Raw genomic sequence first — 16,924 nt, 5'->3', positions numbered from 1 at the left:
TCCCAATAAAAAAGGAAACAGAATATATATGCTTCTCATCTAATATCTCCAATCGTGTATATATGGCAGTTTCAGGAAAAACTAACCATACGTTTCATCAGTATTTTACATTTGGATCCCAAGAAGAATCAGTCTAAAAGGAATCATGCTAAACACATATGCCAGAAATTTATTATTTGGTCTTCTCAGATGGAAATTATGATATATTTTCATATTACAAAAAAAAATTGACTGAGAGGCAGCATGATGGTGGATAAAAGGTGCCACTTGAAGACAGAAATACCTGGATTCAAGTCTTGCCTTTGACACATACTGACTGTGTGCCCTCCAGCAAGTCATATAACCTGCCGTAGCCCCAGGCAACTTTCTGTGACTATCAGATACAGACAAGTTGTGAATCTGCATCAATGGACATGGTTTTTATGGAAGGAGTTTCTTCCACTGAATAAATGATAAGTCTGGACAAAAAGAAAATGAATAAAGCCTACTGGATTAAAGCCATATTCCTCACCTCCTCAAGGGAAAAAAATAAATAAACTTGGAGATAGGCTCTTATTGGTTTTGAAAATTCTCCAGCCTACTCTCTTTGGTAAAAGCCTCATTATAAAAATCCCCATTTCTTAAATGAATTTAGCTTATCAGCTACTTCTTTTAATTGTGCAGAACAAATGGAGTGCAGAAACCATAGTTCCTCAAGACAAAAGGCCTTTGCTGACACTTTGAGAATGTCTGGTAATGGGTGGTAACCAGGAGATTGAAGAGCTGTCAGTAACTGTGATCCTAATAAGGAAATGCATGAGATAATAACTTTAACAGTGCCTGACACTTTTGGGGGAAATGTAGAATATGTTGTTCTTAGAACGCAAAATAACTTAAAATTTGGGCACTTGGGGTTATTTTGATTTTACAAAGGATACCAGTACATGATTGAATCTTTCCTCCAAATCATATTCAGGCATATTAGAGATAATCTTGACTACCCTACTGCAGTGGTTTGACAACTCTCACAACTTTCTTGTGTCTGGATTTAATCAGCATCCGTTGCTCCTGTCCTTTCCTGAGAATATCTTTGGCTGCTAGCTCTCAGCATCCACTCGTGCTGTCAGCTTCATGTTGCTATACTTTGCTACTGACTTCCTGCTGTACACAGCAGTCATCCGCAAACTATAATTTACAGTTTATCAGAGTGAATTGTTGTATCCCAACACTTAATGAGACTGGCACACCATTATTATTCTCTTCATTTGTAATTGGGGATACAAAAGTCTTAACAAAATAGACTGAATGAGCAAAGTCTGAATAAGAATATAATTCTAAAAAGACACCCTTTATTATAGTTGTCAATGTAAAATGCTTAAATTGGTATCAGTTCTGCAAAGTTAGCTAATGCGCAAGTTAAATATTATTTAACAATCTTCAAACTTGACACTATGGGAAAGCATTGAAGTGTTGCCTTTTTTCTAAAATTAGGTGCTGTAAAATTAGTAACATGTGCATTTGTGACAGGAGCTGATCTTTTTAAAAGATACAATGATTGAAGTAGATTTAAATAGATTACTGACTGGATCAAGGAACAAAAATATATCTGAACTAGATTTTCACTAGAGTGAACATTTTTGTCTTCAAAGAAATAGAGCTACTTTGAGCTGACAAGAACGTTGTCACTTAGTCTAGCTGACTGCTCCCAAGGCAAGGATCCAACTGAGCCAACTAACTTGAATTTATTTTTAATCTTTTCCCCTCCTTGAAGCCTATGGAAACTTCTTATTTAATTGCAATGACAGTAAATACTTTCTCAGGAAAAATGAATGAGAGACCACCACACCAAAACATCTAATTATCAGAAAACCAGAATTAGACTTCCTAATAACAGTTTTCCATCTATTGTGAGGTTTCCAAGTAGAAGAAACAATAAATTTAAATGCTATGGCTAACAACCAAATGCTGACTAATGTCTGCAGCAGGCAAGAGCAATTAACCAATTCATGAATCAGAGATCTGTTTGCATTTCTGATGTGAAGGGTGAGTTTGTCTTAGATTGGGCAAAACAGTATGGCTTAATTACAAAGTCATTACATAGAAGAGTTGGCTGATCAGCATCCCTGATGTGAAATAGAAGATGTGTGAAATGAAAACAAACTTGTAGATATTCAAACATATTTTTTATTCATAACCATTTGAATCAGTACAGGCCCTCACATTTATGAAAAAGGATTAGTCTAGATATTGTCAGTGTAACATATAATACATTTGCTTACTGTCCTTCTATAATGTTGAACTATGACAGATCGTGTTTATCAAATACAGGCTATCACAGAAATCTCGGTGTAATTTTAAGCTTTTAAACATACTAAACCTTAAAATTACTACACTGAGAGTTTTAGTAAACCCATGGGTTCATTCCCCCACTCTACTATAGCACTGAAAAGTTGGTTTTCTGAAGGAGCCAGTGCTGCTATTTTCAGGGTTCTAGAGGTAATCCTTACATGGCTATGCTTCTAACACAACTTCCACTTGGGTATTTCCCCTTAACAATCATCTTGTTAATTCTTCAGCCAAGATATTTACTCAATTAGCTTAGGAGAAGCAATAATTGCAAAGGATTACCTTCTAAACCAGAAATGCCTTCTCCCACCAATTCTCACAGGTAGGGAGGATGGTACAATGATAGTGAGAGACTCATATAGATAATATACATAGGCAGTGCAGCTCTTGACTTCCAGTGGATCCTATCACTATAGGATATGATATCAATGATGGATGAGTCATTCAACTGGCCTGCTGAGCTTTTTTCTAGTGAGATGAAATCTTTGAGCTGTATGGGTCAGTCTGCTTCTGGATTTGGGTTAATCACAGAACATGACTATTGCTGCTACTGGGCTGGATCAGACAAATTGTTGTGCATGGCTGTTTCCAGGCTGATTCTGACAAATTACTCAGCTTCTGAGGACTGTTATCAGACTGTTACCATTTCAGAGAAGCTGTTGCTAGAATAGGACAGATGGGCTCCTCTCTCTGGGCTTTTCTCACGGTACAATGTTTCTGTTGAACAGGTTGATCCACTGTTTTTTTCTTGGATTACTGTTTGATAGACAGCTAAAATCTTACACTACTTTCAGCCTCTAGTTCAGCTGGATGGTACTACAATCTCTTCAGTTAGAGTACTCTTTCAGAGAAAGCAGGGGTTCTTAAACTGATATCTATGAATGTACTTTGTTTTGTTTTGTTTTTTAAGCATTTTGATGACTGTGTTTCTATGTATTTTGTTTGCTTATTAATCTCATGTGCATAATTTGGGTATTTAGAAACATTATTCTGAGAAGAGGTCCCTAGGTATCACCATATTTCCAAAGGGGGTCCCTGACACAAGATGAAGAAGCCCTGTGGTAGGATAAGGACCTTTAGCCTAGCCTGGAAGAAACTTTTGGTATTAAATGTCCTCAGAGATGAGGTTCTGAGATTCATCACCTCAAGCCAGGAGTAGTCAAGGTCTAGCCTTTCTAGTTCAACCCTTCCTGATTCAAAGCCAGAAAGGGATTCACATTTCACTGTCAGCTTATGGGCAAAAGTCTCAATTCAGTCATTTACACTTTGTAGATTTCTTTTGGGGTTTTATGCAAAAGACCAGCTAGAGACAAAGTTAGCAATACAGCCTATACCCTAAAGTCAAGTTCATTGTCTTTGATGGTCACAAATTGAAAGGCTATCAAATCCATTTGTTCTAGTTGACTCTAGAGGCAATAGCAGGAGCAATAAGTAGAAGTTGTGTGGAGGCAAATGTAAGCTCAATGTCATGAAAAACTTCACAACATAGCTATTCATAAGAGAAATCAGTTTTTTAGGCATTAAGTGGGTTCTCTCTTTCACTGGGTATCTCCATTCAAAAGCTAGGTGATTACTTGTGTGTATTGTAGTAGTAAGTCTTTTTCTGGTATGGCTTAAACTAGCAGACCACTGAAGTCTCTTACTACTGTGAAACTCAGTGACTCTGTGAACAGAATGGAACACAAAATAGAAGAAAATGTTCAAATCACTGTAGGCAATGAAAGTAGAAATCTGCTCCTTTGTATTATGTGTAATTCCTGAGAAACTCACACTAATCAATTAACCAGCTTTTATTGAGTTCCAATTTTGTACCTACTCCTACTTATGTACTATTAGGTCTACAGGTGAAGATGAAACATTTAAGTTTACACTCAAATGTTTTTCATTCATTCATTCCTTAACATTACAATCTTATTTTGAAAGTAAGCACATGGTGTAGCAGACCCCATATTTTTCAACAAGGACTAAGATTTGGATAATTCTAGAATGTGGAATTTGTTGATATAGACAAGGCAAGAACTTAATATATTTTCAAATCAAGGGCTTTAATTGGATGTGAATTAAGGTCTGGAATGATGACATATTGGAAGCTGACATGAGAGGAAAGAAATAAGGCATTATTTATTCACTATCAAAGTCCTAGAGGAATATGGTTGGTCTTCCCTTTATCCACCTGTGGTTTATACATACTAAGGATCAACCACAATAATGTATTATTTATTTTATCTCATATAGGCTTTACACATCTACCTAGAACATATTTAGGCTATTTCTATCATCAATGGATATGTATTAAATTAAAGAAATGCAAACTCATTTTCATTTTAATCTAAGAAAAACATCAGAAAGTAAATCTTTTGGGGACCAAATATTAAAATGAACTCCACAGTCAAATATAAATTGTTTTTATTATTCCCTTCTTTAAACCACTGCTCAATTCCATTAGTAAAGATAATCAAGACTTTATCGTATAGGAAAATCACTTGTGTTTTGAGAAAATTGTTATCTCTATCCTCATGATATTATTAGTCAGCAACAAAGAATGCATCTTTGAAGCAATCCTCCATAGAACAAAAGTTATACCCTTTGGTAAAATGTATCTAATACTTCCCTACTTCTAAAGTTAAAATACATATTCAAGTCAGAAGGACTGGTGTACTGTAGCTGTCAATCAATTAAAGCTCTTGATAATCATCTGTCTTGTTAGATGAACATTACTGGCTTTCCCCACTGAAAATGGATTTGGAGAGAGGCTTGGAAGTTTTTTTTTTTTTTTTGTAAATAGAATGGCAATCTTATTTTCTTTTCACTGAAATTATGTTTCAGAAAATTAAGTAGACTTTCAGAACTCCAGAAATGGAAGACTATTTTAGTTAAATGTCATATTTTGAATACTGTACCTACATTATAAAGTATAATTATACAAAGGAAGAAATATCAATAATCCAAACAAAATGTGGGTTGCAAAGTAAAAATTTTGATAACTGGCACCAAACTTAGAACTGCTAATGTGATCATCTCTTTGAATGAGAAGTTCAGAGATTTAAAGTGATTCAAGTTCTTCTATCAATAAATTTTAGGATTACTTGATTTCAAATGTTTAAACACCAAAGAGCCTGATGGTGGCATGGTGCTAACAAATTTGTTTGATCAGACTTCCAACTATTTTGTTTCCTACTGCTCAGAGACAGTTACTTTTAGATAAAAAAAATCAGTATAAAATTGTTTAACAGAAAGTTGTTCTGGGAACAATTTGAGTGGAAATTTGTTTCCTGATTGGACACAATATAAGAGAAAGAACAACCATCCTCTCTCCTAATTTTAAAAGCCTTCTTATTCAGTCCGTTTCCATTATCTATCACCTTTGCATGTGACCCTCTAATTTCTCTATATGGTGTTAGAAATTGGACTTGTTAAAGATTTCTTCTTTAATTGATGTTTTAATTCCAAGTACTAATAGATCAGTTTCTTCATTTCACAATCTATTCTTCATGTGAGGACTCTATTTTTTGAATTATACATTTCAGAAAGGCTATATGTATAGCTCAGTCAATCTGAAAAGTATCCTCAGGTTTGGCTATTGCTAAAGAAGTGCTAATTAGGAGAAAATAATTCATCTGATTCATTCATCCAAAGATGTATACAAAGGGGCACTTAGCTAGCATCTTTTGAAGATAATATTAACACATTGCTTCACCCAAAAATTATTTTTTAATTCTAATTGTTTGCTGTTCAGCACTAGACCAGTTACTAAAGGTATATATTTGGATCAGAAGACATAGACATTTTGCTTCAGGAGTTTATTGATCTCTTTGAAACATAACTTGTTTGGTTCAACCAACTGCTTTCCAGAGTTAAATAAAATACACAAACAAACACACACACACACACACACACACACACACACACACACACACAAACATTGCATGTAGCATCTATAACCTGTGCTAAAGTTTATTCTTATTTCCATGATTTCATTGGTGTAGAAAACCCCCCTTTAATTTCAATATGCCTCCATACATTAGGAATTAGTTTTCATTAGTTTCTAAGACATGTTGCTTTGGTTTTCTGGTAAAAAGGCTTCCTAAAATCAAGCAGGCTGATGTTCAGACAACAGATTCACAGTTCAACAGTAGGCTCATAGTCAAAGATTTTCCAGGTTGGTAGAAATATCCTGTGTTTGGATTCCATGGACATAGCTTTGGGATATATCCATTAATAACTTCCGGAGACAATAAGCTTCATTGTAGGATTTGTACGAATAATAAACAGTAAATCCTCTAGTGTTGGCTATTGGTGCTACAGCTTTAAAGGCAGCCATTGCTTGTAACAGTGATACTGGCAGAAAAAATTAAGAATTGTAAAGTTATACCTATTTTAGAAGAAAAGGATAGCCTCCCACCTTTTAATACAATCTGTAAAATACAAGAATGGATTAGATAAGTTTATGATACCATATATGTAGTTTTAACCTGTCTTTATATATATATAAATACCTTCACAAGCCCTAGAAGTTGTGTTACAAACTATGTTGGATTTTGTATAGAATCCAACCATTCTCTGCTCTCTTTGTATTGATATTTTATTCCCAACTTTCCAGAACATAGCTCTTCTATATTGTATCTTAAACTCAACTAGTTTGTGGTAATGACCTATACTTCTGTTTGGGGCACTCCTAGGCTTTCCGGTCATTTGTCCTAGTACTTCACATCTCCAGTAACTAAATTCCTGCTCTGCTTGAATAACTCAATGTATCTGGTTCTTTCTTGACTTAGAACCTTCCAATCTTAGTTTCTCGTGGAATCTAGCTTGGGAAGGGAACCCAAAAAGAACTAACCATATCCTTTCCCAAAGTGGGAAAAGAGGAAATAATGTAAAAGTTCAGAGAGAATAAACCACTATCAAATAGGATGGTTAAAGAAGGTTGTGTGAAGGAGGTGGAACTTAAGTTAAGCCATAAAGGATCAGTTCAAATAGCTAAAGAGATGAGAAGGGGAACAACACAAATAAAGGTTGAGTCTGCTTCAAGAAGGATCAGCATGGCCTCTGAGATCCTTTTCAGACAGATCTCTGTTCTCAATATGTTTTAGTAATTGGCATTATATGAGAAGGAAAGAAGAAGAGTGAAGGGAATTTTGGTAAAGGTGAAGATGAAAATGAAGATGACAAACATACTTCATCCAAAGGTCAGATTAATCTATTATGAGACTATATGAGGATTATTGGTTTGTCAGAGAACAAATATGCAGGAATCTAGAAACTTAGAAGTTTAGAAAGCCAAAATGCTGGGGTTGCAAAGGATTAATATGTTCCCCAAACTCAACATTCTTCCTAGGAACTCAGATTTTTAAAAGGTTCTGATGCAGTATTTGACAATATGTATTATCCAGACAAGATTACCCTATATTGAATGTCCAATGTGCATCTGTAGCCAGTGAAACTATAGCTTATAAGCCATCATCAATATGTTTAACTTTATTAGGCTGAGCATAACAAGTACAAATAAGAGCATTTCATGAAATAAGAGTCAAAAAAGTAACAGTCAAACATTTCCTTCCTAAACCTCTAGGGTAGCATCCTAAAAAATCATATATCATCAAAAGGAAAATGGGCCACTCAAACCTCCAATTCTTTGGAACTGTTGGCATTTTTTGGTGATTGCAGTCCACTGCTCCTATTAGGCCTGCTTCTTGCTGATTTACTGGGAATTCTCTGTAATACTCACTTTAGCTGACATCCATGGTGATAGTATTGCTTTGCACACACCTAAAAGTACTTAAAATTATCCTTAGTTATTGCTTTGAGTTAAGTATTTAAGACCCTTTTTAAAATGCAAATGCTCTTTAGGAGGTAGACATGTTAAAACTTTACAGGCAATTAAGGAAATTAATAAAACACCTTGGTAGAAATGTGTTTCTCAAATGTTTAAAGTGTGGAAGAAACAGATAGAGGATTGTGTGAAGATGAGATATAGTGTTTATTAGGCAATTAAAAGGGCATCATGAGGTTACTAGAAGGGCAGAGTGGGTACCAATAGAAGAAAAATAGGATGAAAGCAGTTTCCTTTTTCATAGTTTTGCCTGGAATTATATCTGGCACTAGACTTGATAAAGTATAAGATAAATTCAGTGCTTATCTAGTTTGGCAGCACCCTAGAGCACTCCCAGCTATCTTAATGAAGCAGGGCAAAATTCTTCAATCAAAGCTTATTGCAATTAATTTTCATTTTTTTAAGTAAAGTACAACTCATTTCCATAATATTCTAAGACTTAAAATTCTACAAAATTTATTGAAGCAGGAGGACCTAGAAGATAGAGAAATACTTTAGGAAAATGTAAAATGGGAAAAAATGCTTTCAATTGCAGAGGGAGATAACAGAAGTCTGCTTGAAGTAGAGGATACCTGGGTAAAGTCTTGAAAAATGAAGATTTCTAAAAAGCAGAGGTAAAAAGGAAATATACTTGTGTAGGTATAGGGTGGAGGAGGAGAATGCATAAAAAGTTATGGAGAAAGGAGAAATGATAAGGGTAAAATTGGGGGGAAATGATAGAATTTGGCTAGGAAAAAATGAGTTACTCAAGAGGGCTTCTGTGAAATAAAGCTATGAAGAGAAATTGGAACCAGGATGGACAACTTTAAGTTCTAAAGGCAAGAGAGTTCATATTTCATCTAACTGATAATAGTAAGGTACTAAAGATTTTTCAGCATGTTCAGACCTGTGCCTTAGGAAAATTATTTTGATTTCTGTGTAAAAGATGAATTGAAGATGGGAATGAGTAGAGACTTTTCTTACAACATTGTGTAAAGGAATATGAGTATCATTATTCCCATTTTATAAATGAGGAAACTAAAGTTCAGAAAAGGGAAATTTTCAGAGAGTGAATTGAACTCAAATCTTGTTGACTTCAAGTCTAGAGATCTACCAATTATGACAAATTGAAACACAAAGGGCAAAGATCCCTCAGCCTCAATGTATGCAAATTATCCATAATCACAAAGCTAAGCACTGCTAAATTTAAAAAAAAAAAAAAAAAAAAAAAAGCCCTTGCTTAAAAAGATCCAGTAATTCATATATAAAACTGTGAAACCAACTACAGAAAATCTATAGAAGTTCAACCTGATGGCTAACCCTAGCCATCTCTCAAGTAATCATGGATTGGTAAAACCTTTAGCAGATTCCCTGCCACATCAAACCTATATTCATGTCCATCCTACAGCTACTCACACTTCAACTATATCACTTATTAGCACTTCTACCAAAGGTGTGCAGGCAGGGAATAAGGAGGGAAGGTGCCTGCCTCAGACCATTTAGTTACTCTGGTCAAAGGCTTTAGTGGTGAAAGAGAAAGTTAGAAACTGAGATTTGTTGATGATCTGAACACTTCAATCTTTCCTACCTCTGCATCCTCAGATTCTACCAGTCTCTACAAAAGAGTTATAGTGCTGTAGTTTGGGTGCTGTTGAAACCAGCAACTTTCTATCTGCCTGAGGGGAATACAGACAAGAAGCCAGTGGCTGGGAGATAGTGATGAAAAGGCCCAGGGGCTGCTATTCCTGCCAGGGAGGAGTTGGTTGTTCTATAGAAGCTTCACAATCAAACTGTTCACAGAATTCGATCATAGATACTTAATGAAAATCTATCTCAATTAAGGTGATACATGCATCAAAGCCACTGGGGATTTACATTATGATATGTCCATTAAGTCTGGCATGTTTGAATAAATACATTTGCTTTAGAGGAGTTTAAAGTGCTTGGAAGAGATTAGGCGAGGGTTGTAACAAATTATGAAGATAAAAATGGAGTTCTGTAATGAGATACATGTTACAGGGAAAGAGGTGAAGAAATTGATATTAGGAATGGAAATGCCCTTTATCTAAGGAAATCACCAAAAAAGGAAGTATGTGAGAAGAGGAAAAAAGAGGTGGAGAAGGAAAAAAAATCTCACTGATATATCTGTTCAGATTTGATTTAATTAAAACTAGATGTGTCTAATGAAGTCATATCCAAACAATAAGGATTTAAACTACTACTGAGAAAAGCATCCCCACTCGACAGAAATGCTAGTGCCAAAAGAAAATAACTTATCCATGTCAATCTTGACTTCTTTCATCAGACCATTGATGAAATTTGAGAAGACTCATTTAGCAACTATCTTATCACTGATACGGTACTTGATCCACTCATTTTACACACCATCAGATAATGAGGCTATATTTGCTTTATCTTTCATCCAGTGGCCAAGGGAAGATACCAAAGGTTAAAAGCCTTACCTCCCAAAGGGGAGATGGGTACAAGGAGGTGGAGAAGAAGGGGAAGGGTAGAGAGGTTACCAATTTATAAACATTATTCTAGGCAGGCCCATAACATCAAACCAGTTTCCAATCTGTTTCTCATGTTGTTAAAATTGATACTCTGCAGATAGGATTGTTTGATCAGAGGAGCAGTGAAATTCTAAAAAGAGATTTCCACAGGCCCTTGATAAACAGCCACAGCTTGTAACTCAAATGGGTCAACTTCCAAACAAAAGGAAAATGTGCTTTGAGTTGGCTTCCCATTCACTGGAAAATCTGTCATGAATTTTACTTTCTTTATCCACTTGTAAATCAATTCAAAGCACACTGGACCATTCTGAGAGGTGAGTAGTTTCTCTTGCTTATAACATCTTGCATTTCCACAAGTGCCCCCCATTATCATATCAACAAGTATTCTATTGTCTAGGAACTACATGTTTGACTCTGCATTAAACATTTGCTTACAGCAACAGGTTTCCCATGAGACTCAAATATTAGTAGATAGTTTGTTCTTTCTGGGTTTAGGATTCAATTTGATAAGAGTGTCAAGGAGAGAGAGAAGAGAAGACCTTGTACCACCAACCATTATTCATGTCCATATTCCTCCAGGATAGGAAACCAATTACACTTAAAAGCACCCCTCATTTATCTACTAGCCACAAGACAGGACTTACACATACACACACTCACACATACACACACTCACACATACACACACACACACACACACACACACACACACACACACCAGTTTCTCTTATTATATGTGCTATTAGTTTCCAGTTATAAACCCAGATTCTGTAAAGGACCATTGACCCTGGGACAAATTGAGTATTGGGGAAAGATAAGTTGGAGCACAGAGATCATGAGCAAGACTATTTTTCCCCTAAGAAAATGAGAGTTAAGTGACTTGGCCAGGGTCCTGCAGCTAATGTTAAGTGTCTTAGGCCAGATTTGAATTTAGATTCTCCTGACTCCAAGGTCAGTGCTCTATCTATTGTACTATTTAGTTGCCCTTCATGAGCAAGACTTTCAAGGAAATAGAATCATTGATATCTGTAAGGAAGGTCAAGGAAGCAAGTGGAAGATCAGCACAAGAAAATTTGACTTATCAAACCTTTCCATGAAGTCAGAAGAGATGAGAAGCTAAGACAAACCTACTCTTTGCAAGCTGCCTTGATGCTCATGGCATCCAAATAATGAAGGGCTTTCCATTAACTATGAGTCCCATGCCAAAAGTTCTCTGTTTCTGGAAGAACTAAGAAGTTTAGTTTTACTAATCCAAACTCCATCCCAGTAGCCTTGGAGAAATAACTGGTCTAGATAGGCCTGAAGCAAAATGAAGCATAATGAATAAACACTCTCACTCTCTCTCTCTCTCTCTCTCTCTCACATTCTCTCTCTCTCTCTCCTAAAAGAAATTTCTTATTTTCTCTATATTTTCTGAAAGATCGGTGTTAATTTTAAAGACTTCTATAAAGCAATAATCACCTTTTTATCTTACATGTTTGGCCATTATTGCTTTAGAGTTAGTAGAACTACAAATAATTAACTTAAAAGAAAGTTATAACCTTGCTTCATTTAAATTTAACAGAACAGGGGAGAAGCTGAGACCCTGTATCTAGTACCAAAGGAGAAAGAGTAATGAAAGGAATCCAAGACAAGAGGGAGGATAGGAGCAGCAATCATCAAAGAGAGACCTATAAGTAATTCATATACTTAAAAAGTAGAAGAAATGCACTTAGAAGTTACCTTGAGGTAGAAAGAAGCAAGCCTAGCCTTTAGAAACATACTTGGTTTTATATGATTTTTTTAGTTTTTAAATTATTCCATATGTTATCTTGTGTGGATCTCACAGTCTTATGATAGGCCATCGAATATTACATCAATTGACAGATAACAAAAATGAAGCACAGAGAAGTGAAGTGATTTGCCTACCATCATACAATTAATGACTAGACCAAGGTTAGTACAGGGGGCTCCTAATTTCCTACTGAAAGGATGAAACTGTTCTAAAAGTCAATGGTTATAACAAAAATTGTGTCCAAAACATCAACATTATCTTCCAAGTCAAACAACCTTTGTGGCAGAAAAAATTGACCTTTTCATCCTCCCAAAGAATAGACAATCCATTGGTATAGATATATTGAGAGGTTCATAGGTTTATCAATAGAAAGTACCTGAGGTCATCTAGACCAAAGCTTCTTAAACTGTGGATAGCAACCCTATACAGGATTGCATATCTGAAAGTGGGGGCTGCAAAATTATGATTTGTTATCAACATTTCATTTGTATATCTATTTTATATACAAGTATACCCAGAGTCATGTAAAAAGGAGGACTAAAATTCTGAAAAACTTGAATCTGAGAATGCAGAGCACTTAAGGCTAATTACCTATTCTATGTGAGACAATGGCTTTATTAGCATATATTTGGATCATGGCTCTCCTCACCTTTGATGCTTGCTGAATGTTTGGTAGTAATAATTGTAGGCTAGGATTGGGAGGGCGGAGTGAGAAAAGAGAGAAGGCAGCAGGAAGGAGAGGAGAGAGGCTTCAGGCTCAGGACTCCAGAATCCAGGATACATCTTTGGTGAGCCTCATGGCAGCTTGCCTGCCTCCTTCACTTCTCCCCCTAAAGACTAAGGACTTTAATTTATCCTGAAGCTGGCTGACACTGAAGCCCTCCAGGGAGCTAGCCCATACTCTACAAAAAGGTGTCACAAGTGGAAAAAGTTTAAGAAGCCGTGACTAGACCAATTCACTTATTTTAGAGGTGAGAAAACTAAGATCCATAGACACTAAGAAGCCTGTCTAAGACTATGGATATAATTAGTGGTTAGGATGAAATTTGAATCTAGGTCCTCCAACTGCAAATATAGTAGTATGTTATTACATTACATGGTGATAGCAAAATTAAACATGTAACTCAAGCTGTGGTATACTAGAACTGTCACTAGCAAAGAACTGGCATTAACAATGGCCTTTTTTGTGGTTTTTCTAATAGTATCTTATTTTTTCAAATACATGCAAAAATAGTTTTCAATATTCACCTTTGCAAAACCTTGCTTTCCAATTTTTTCTCCCTTTCTCCTCTCTCCTCTCCAAGACAGCAAGCAATTTGATATAGGTTAAACATGCAATTCTTCTAATCATATTTCCATTTTCATCATGCCGCACAAGAAAAATCAGAGCAAAAGGGAAAAAACATGAGAAAGAAAAAAAAATCCAGCAGACGACCAACCACCACAACAAAAAACTGAAAATATTATGCTTTGATCCACATTTAATCTTTGTAGTTTTCTCTGTGAATGTGAATGGTACTTTCTGTGCCAAATCTATTGGAACTGCCTTGAATCAGCTCATTGTTGAAAAAGGCCAAGTCTGTCACAATTGATCATCACATAACCTTGTTGTTACTATATACAGTGTTATTTTGGTTTGGCTGACTTCATTCAGCATCAGTTCCTTTAAGTCTTTCCAGACTTTTCTGAAATCAACCGGCTCATCATTTCTTATAGAACAATATTATTCCATTATATTCATATACCATAACTTATTCAGTCATTCCCCAACTGATGAGTATCCACACAATTTCCAGTTCCTGAATGGCCTTTTTTTGACAGCTGTATTATATTATTGATTTGTATTGAGCTTGCTGTTCAATAAAACTCCCCATATCTTTTTTCAGATTAATTTCTATCTATCCACCAAGCTCTCCAACATGAATTTGTGAAGATGGTTTTTTTATCCTGAATATATAACTTTACATTTTTCTATGTGAATTTTTTTTAATTCACTTAGTCCATTTTTCTCACCTATGGAAGTTATTTTGGATCCTAGCTCTATGCAAGATAACAGAGACAACATGTTATCTCTTTTAGCTTTGTGCCATTTGAAATTTGACAAGAATGATGCAGGGAGTTGAATCACTGATCAAAATGTTTAATTGCACAAGATCAAGAAGAGATCATTGTAGCCCTAGTGCAATGCATGGACTGTCTCTCATTTGCTTTATCTTGTTTTGACAAGCCAAACAACAGTCTTCTTTCCATCCTTTTTTTCCTGGGTGTCCTTTGTGCTATGTGGCTCTCTGCCTCTGAATTTCTCTATCTTTCTCTCTGTGTTTCTCTCTGTTTTTCTGACTTTACCTCTCTGTGTCTCTCCTCTGTGTCTGTCTCTTTCTTTCTCTGATTCTGTCTCTCTGTCTTCCTCTTTCTCTTTCCCCCCGTTTTTGTGCTGTCTCTGTGTCTGGCTCACTCTGCCTCTTTCTTCTCTGTCTTTATTCTATCTCTCTGTCTCTTTATGTGTATCCTCTGCAATGAAGGTAAAAATCAATAAATAAGAGTCACTGGAGAAGATCTTCCAACTCTTGGTAGATTAAGCTGGGTTAGTGTCATCTAGAGACACTCAAACCCCAAGGCAAAACTAAAAAGGATTTAGCACTCACTCGTTGAATGCTGTGCTCCAGCATCCAAATTTCTGTCTTTTATGGAACCAGCAGACTACTGGAATGGAAAACTTGCTTAGCTCTATAGGGCAGGCAACCTCACTGTTTTGTTGTTTACATATTTTTCTAAATCTTGCAAAAAAAAAGAACCTCTTGATGATTATAGACAATGTTGTCACATAAATAATCAGGGATTTACATGCTTTAGTGACTCCTAAATTACAGGAACTTATTCATCCTGACATGTTGAAAAAGACAAATAATTTCTTTTTAAAAATATGGTGTGTGCAACAATTGTTTAAATGCTGCTGCTACTATGTAAACCATTTCATAGGAATTAGTGTATCTAGGTGGTTTAGTGGAAAGAACCCTAAAAGAAAGAAAGAAAGAAAGAACCCTGAAATTAGTCAGAAAAACATGAGTTCAAATCCAGCCTCAGAAACTTACCAGCTGTGTGACCCTAGGCAAGTCACTTAAACTTGTTTACCTCAATTTCCTCATCTGTAAAAGTAGCTGCAGAAGGAAATGGCAAGTCTTTCCAGTAGCTTTACCAAAAAATAAAAATAAAAAAAAAAAACCCAAATGGTTTCACAAAGAGTCTGACATGTATGAAATAATGAAACAGCTGGTCTTAAAGGAATCTTAAAAATTATTTGGTTCAACTCTCTCATTTTTACAGCTGAAAAAACTGAAAACCAGATGAGGGATAATGCCCTATCTAAAGTCATATAGAGTACAAAAAGCAAAGATGGAATTTGAACCAAAATCCTCTTTCTCGCAATCCGTTGATCTTTTCCATTACACCTGCCTCTCCTATCCGATATTTTTAAGTTGAATTCAGCTGTGTACTTATACTAAAATAAGGGTCAGAAATCCTCAGTTATCATTTCAATGCTAGATTCTCACTACATACCCTCAGACAAGTAATTTCACCTCTATTATTACTTTTTCTTTCTACAAAATGGGAGGATCAAACTAAGCAATATCCAAGATGTCCTTCAAAATGAATATTCTCTAGATCTACACAGCAGATGATATCTAAGGTCTCTTTTATCTTTGAATCTATAACCCATCATCCTACAACAATACAGCATGAAAATCTCAACAGCCCATAAAAGCCAATACTTAAAGCTAGAACTGTAAGAAAAATCCTGGTTGGCAGGAAGATTTGTTATATATTCTGTTTGGCTCATTGAGAATATGTAGAAACATATGGCAAATAGTATTTTTATGTGGTAGGACTCAAAACAAATGTTTGTTGAGTTGAAATAAACAATAATTTTACTACTTTTTTGTATCTAACTTCATCTGGTTTTTTTGGTTGTTATTGCACACCTCTATCTATTCCTTGGTTTCTTTCTGTTCTTATTCTTTATGTATTTTCTGTCTCTATTTCTCTCTCACTCTACTTTTCCTCTCTCTCTCTCTCTCTCTCTCTCTCTCTCTCTCTTCCTCTCTCTCTCTCTATTCCTTTCTCTCTCTCTCTTGTTTTCTTTCTTTCTCTTCCTCTCTCTCTCTCTCTCTCTCTCTCTCTCTCTCTCTCTCTTTTCCTCTCTCCCTCTCTCTCTCTCTCTCTCTCTCTCTCTCTCTCTTTTTCTCTCTTTCTCTCTCTCTCTCTTGTTTTCTTTCATTCTGTCATTCTGTCTTCCTCTTTCTCTTTGGTGTTGTTTCTGTGTCTCTCTCTCTGTCTCTGTCTGTCTCTGTCTCTCTTTCTCTGATTCGGTCTCTGTCTTCCTCTTTTTCTTTTTTTCCTGTTCTTGTGTTGTCTCTGTGTCTGTATCTCTCACTCTGTTTCTTTCCATCTCTGCCCTTATATCTCATGTCACGAGATTTGCCTCTCTCATTGTCATATCACCAC

At 35.8% G+C, this 16,924-nt stretch overlaps 1 protein-coding gene across 1 annotated transcript in view; it reads left to right on the top strand.

Annotated features, from left to right (window-relative positions):
• Positions 1–16,924, top strand: part of NCKAP5 (NCK associated protein 5) — a 1,106,193-nt gene that overhangs the window by 1,003,751 nt on the left and 85,518 nt on the right. The window lies entirely within an intron of this gene.

The sequence above is a fragment of the Antechinus flavipes genome, chromosome 3, assembly GCF_016432865.1.
Source record: "Antechinus flavipes isolate AdamAnt ecotype Samford, QLD, Australia chromosome 3, AdamAnt_v2, whole genome shotgun sequence".
In the NCBI taxonomy this organism is placed as follows: Eukaryota; Metazoa; Chordata; class Mammalia; order Dasyuromorphia; family Dasyuridae; genus Antechinus; species Antechinus flavipes.
This window is presented reverse-complemented; position numbering and strand designations above follow the sequence as displayed.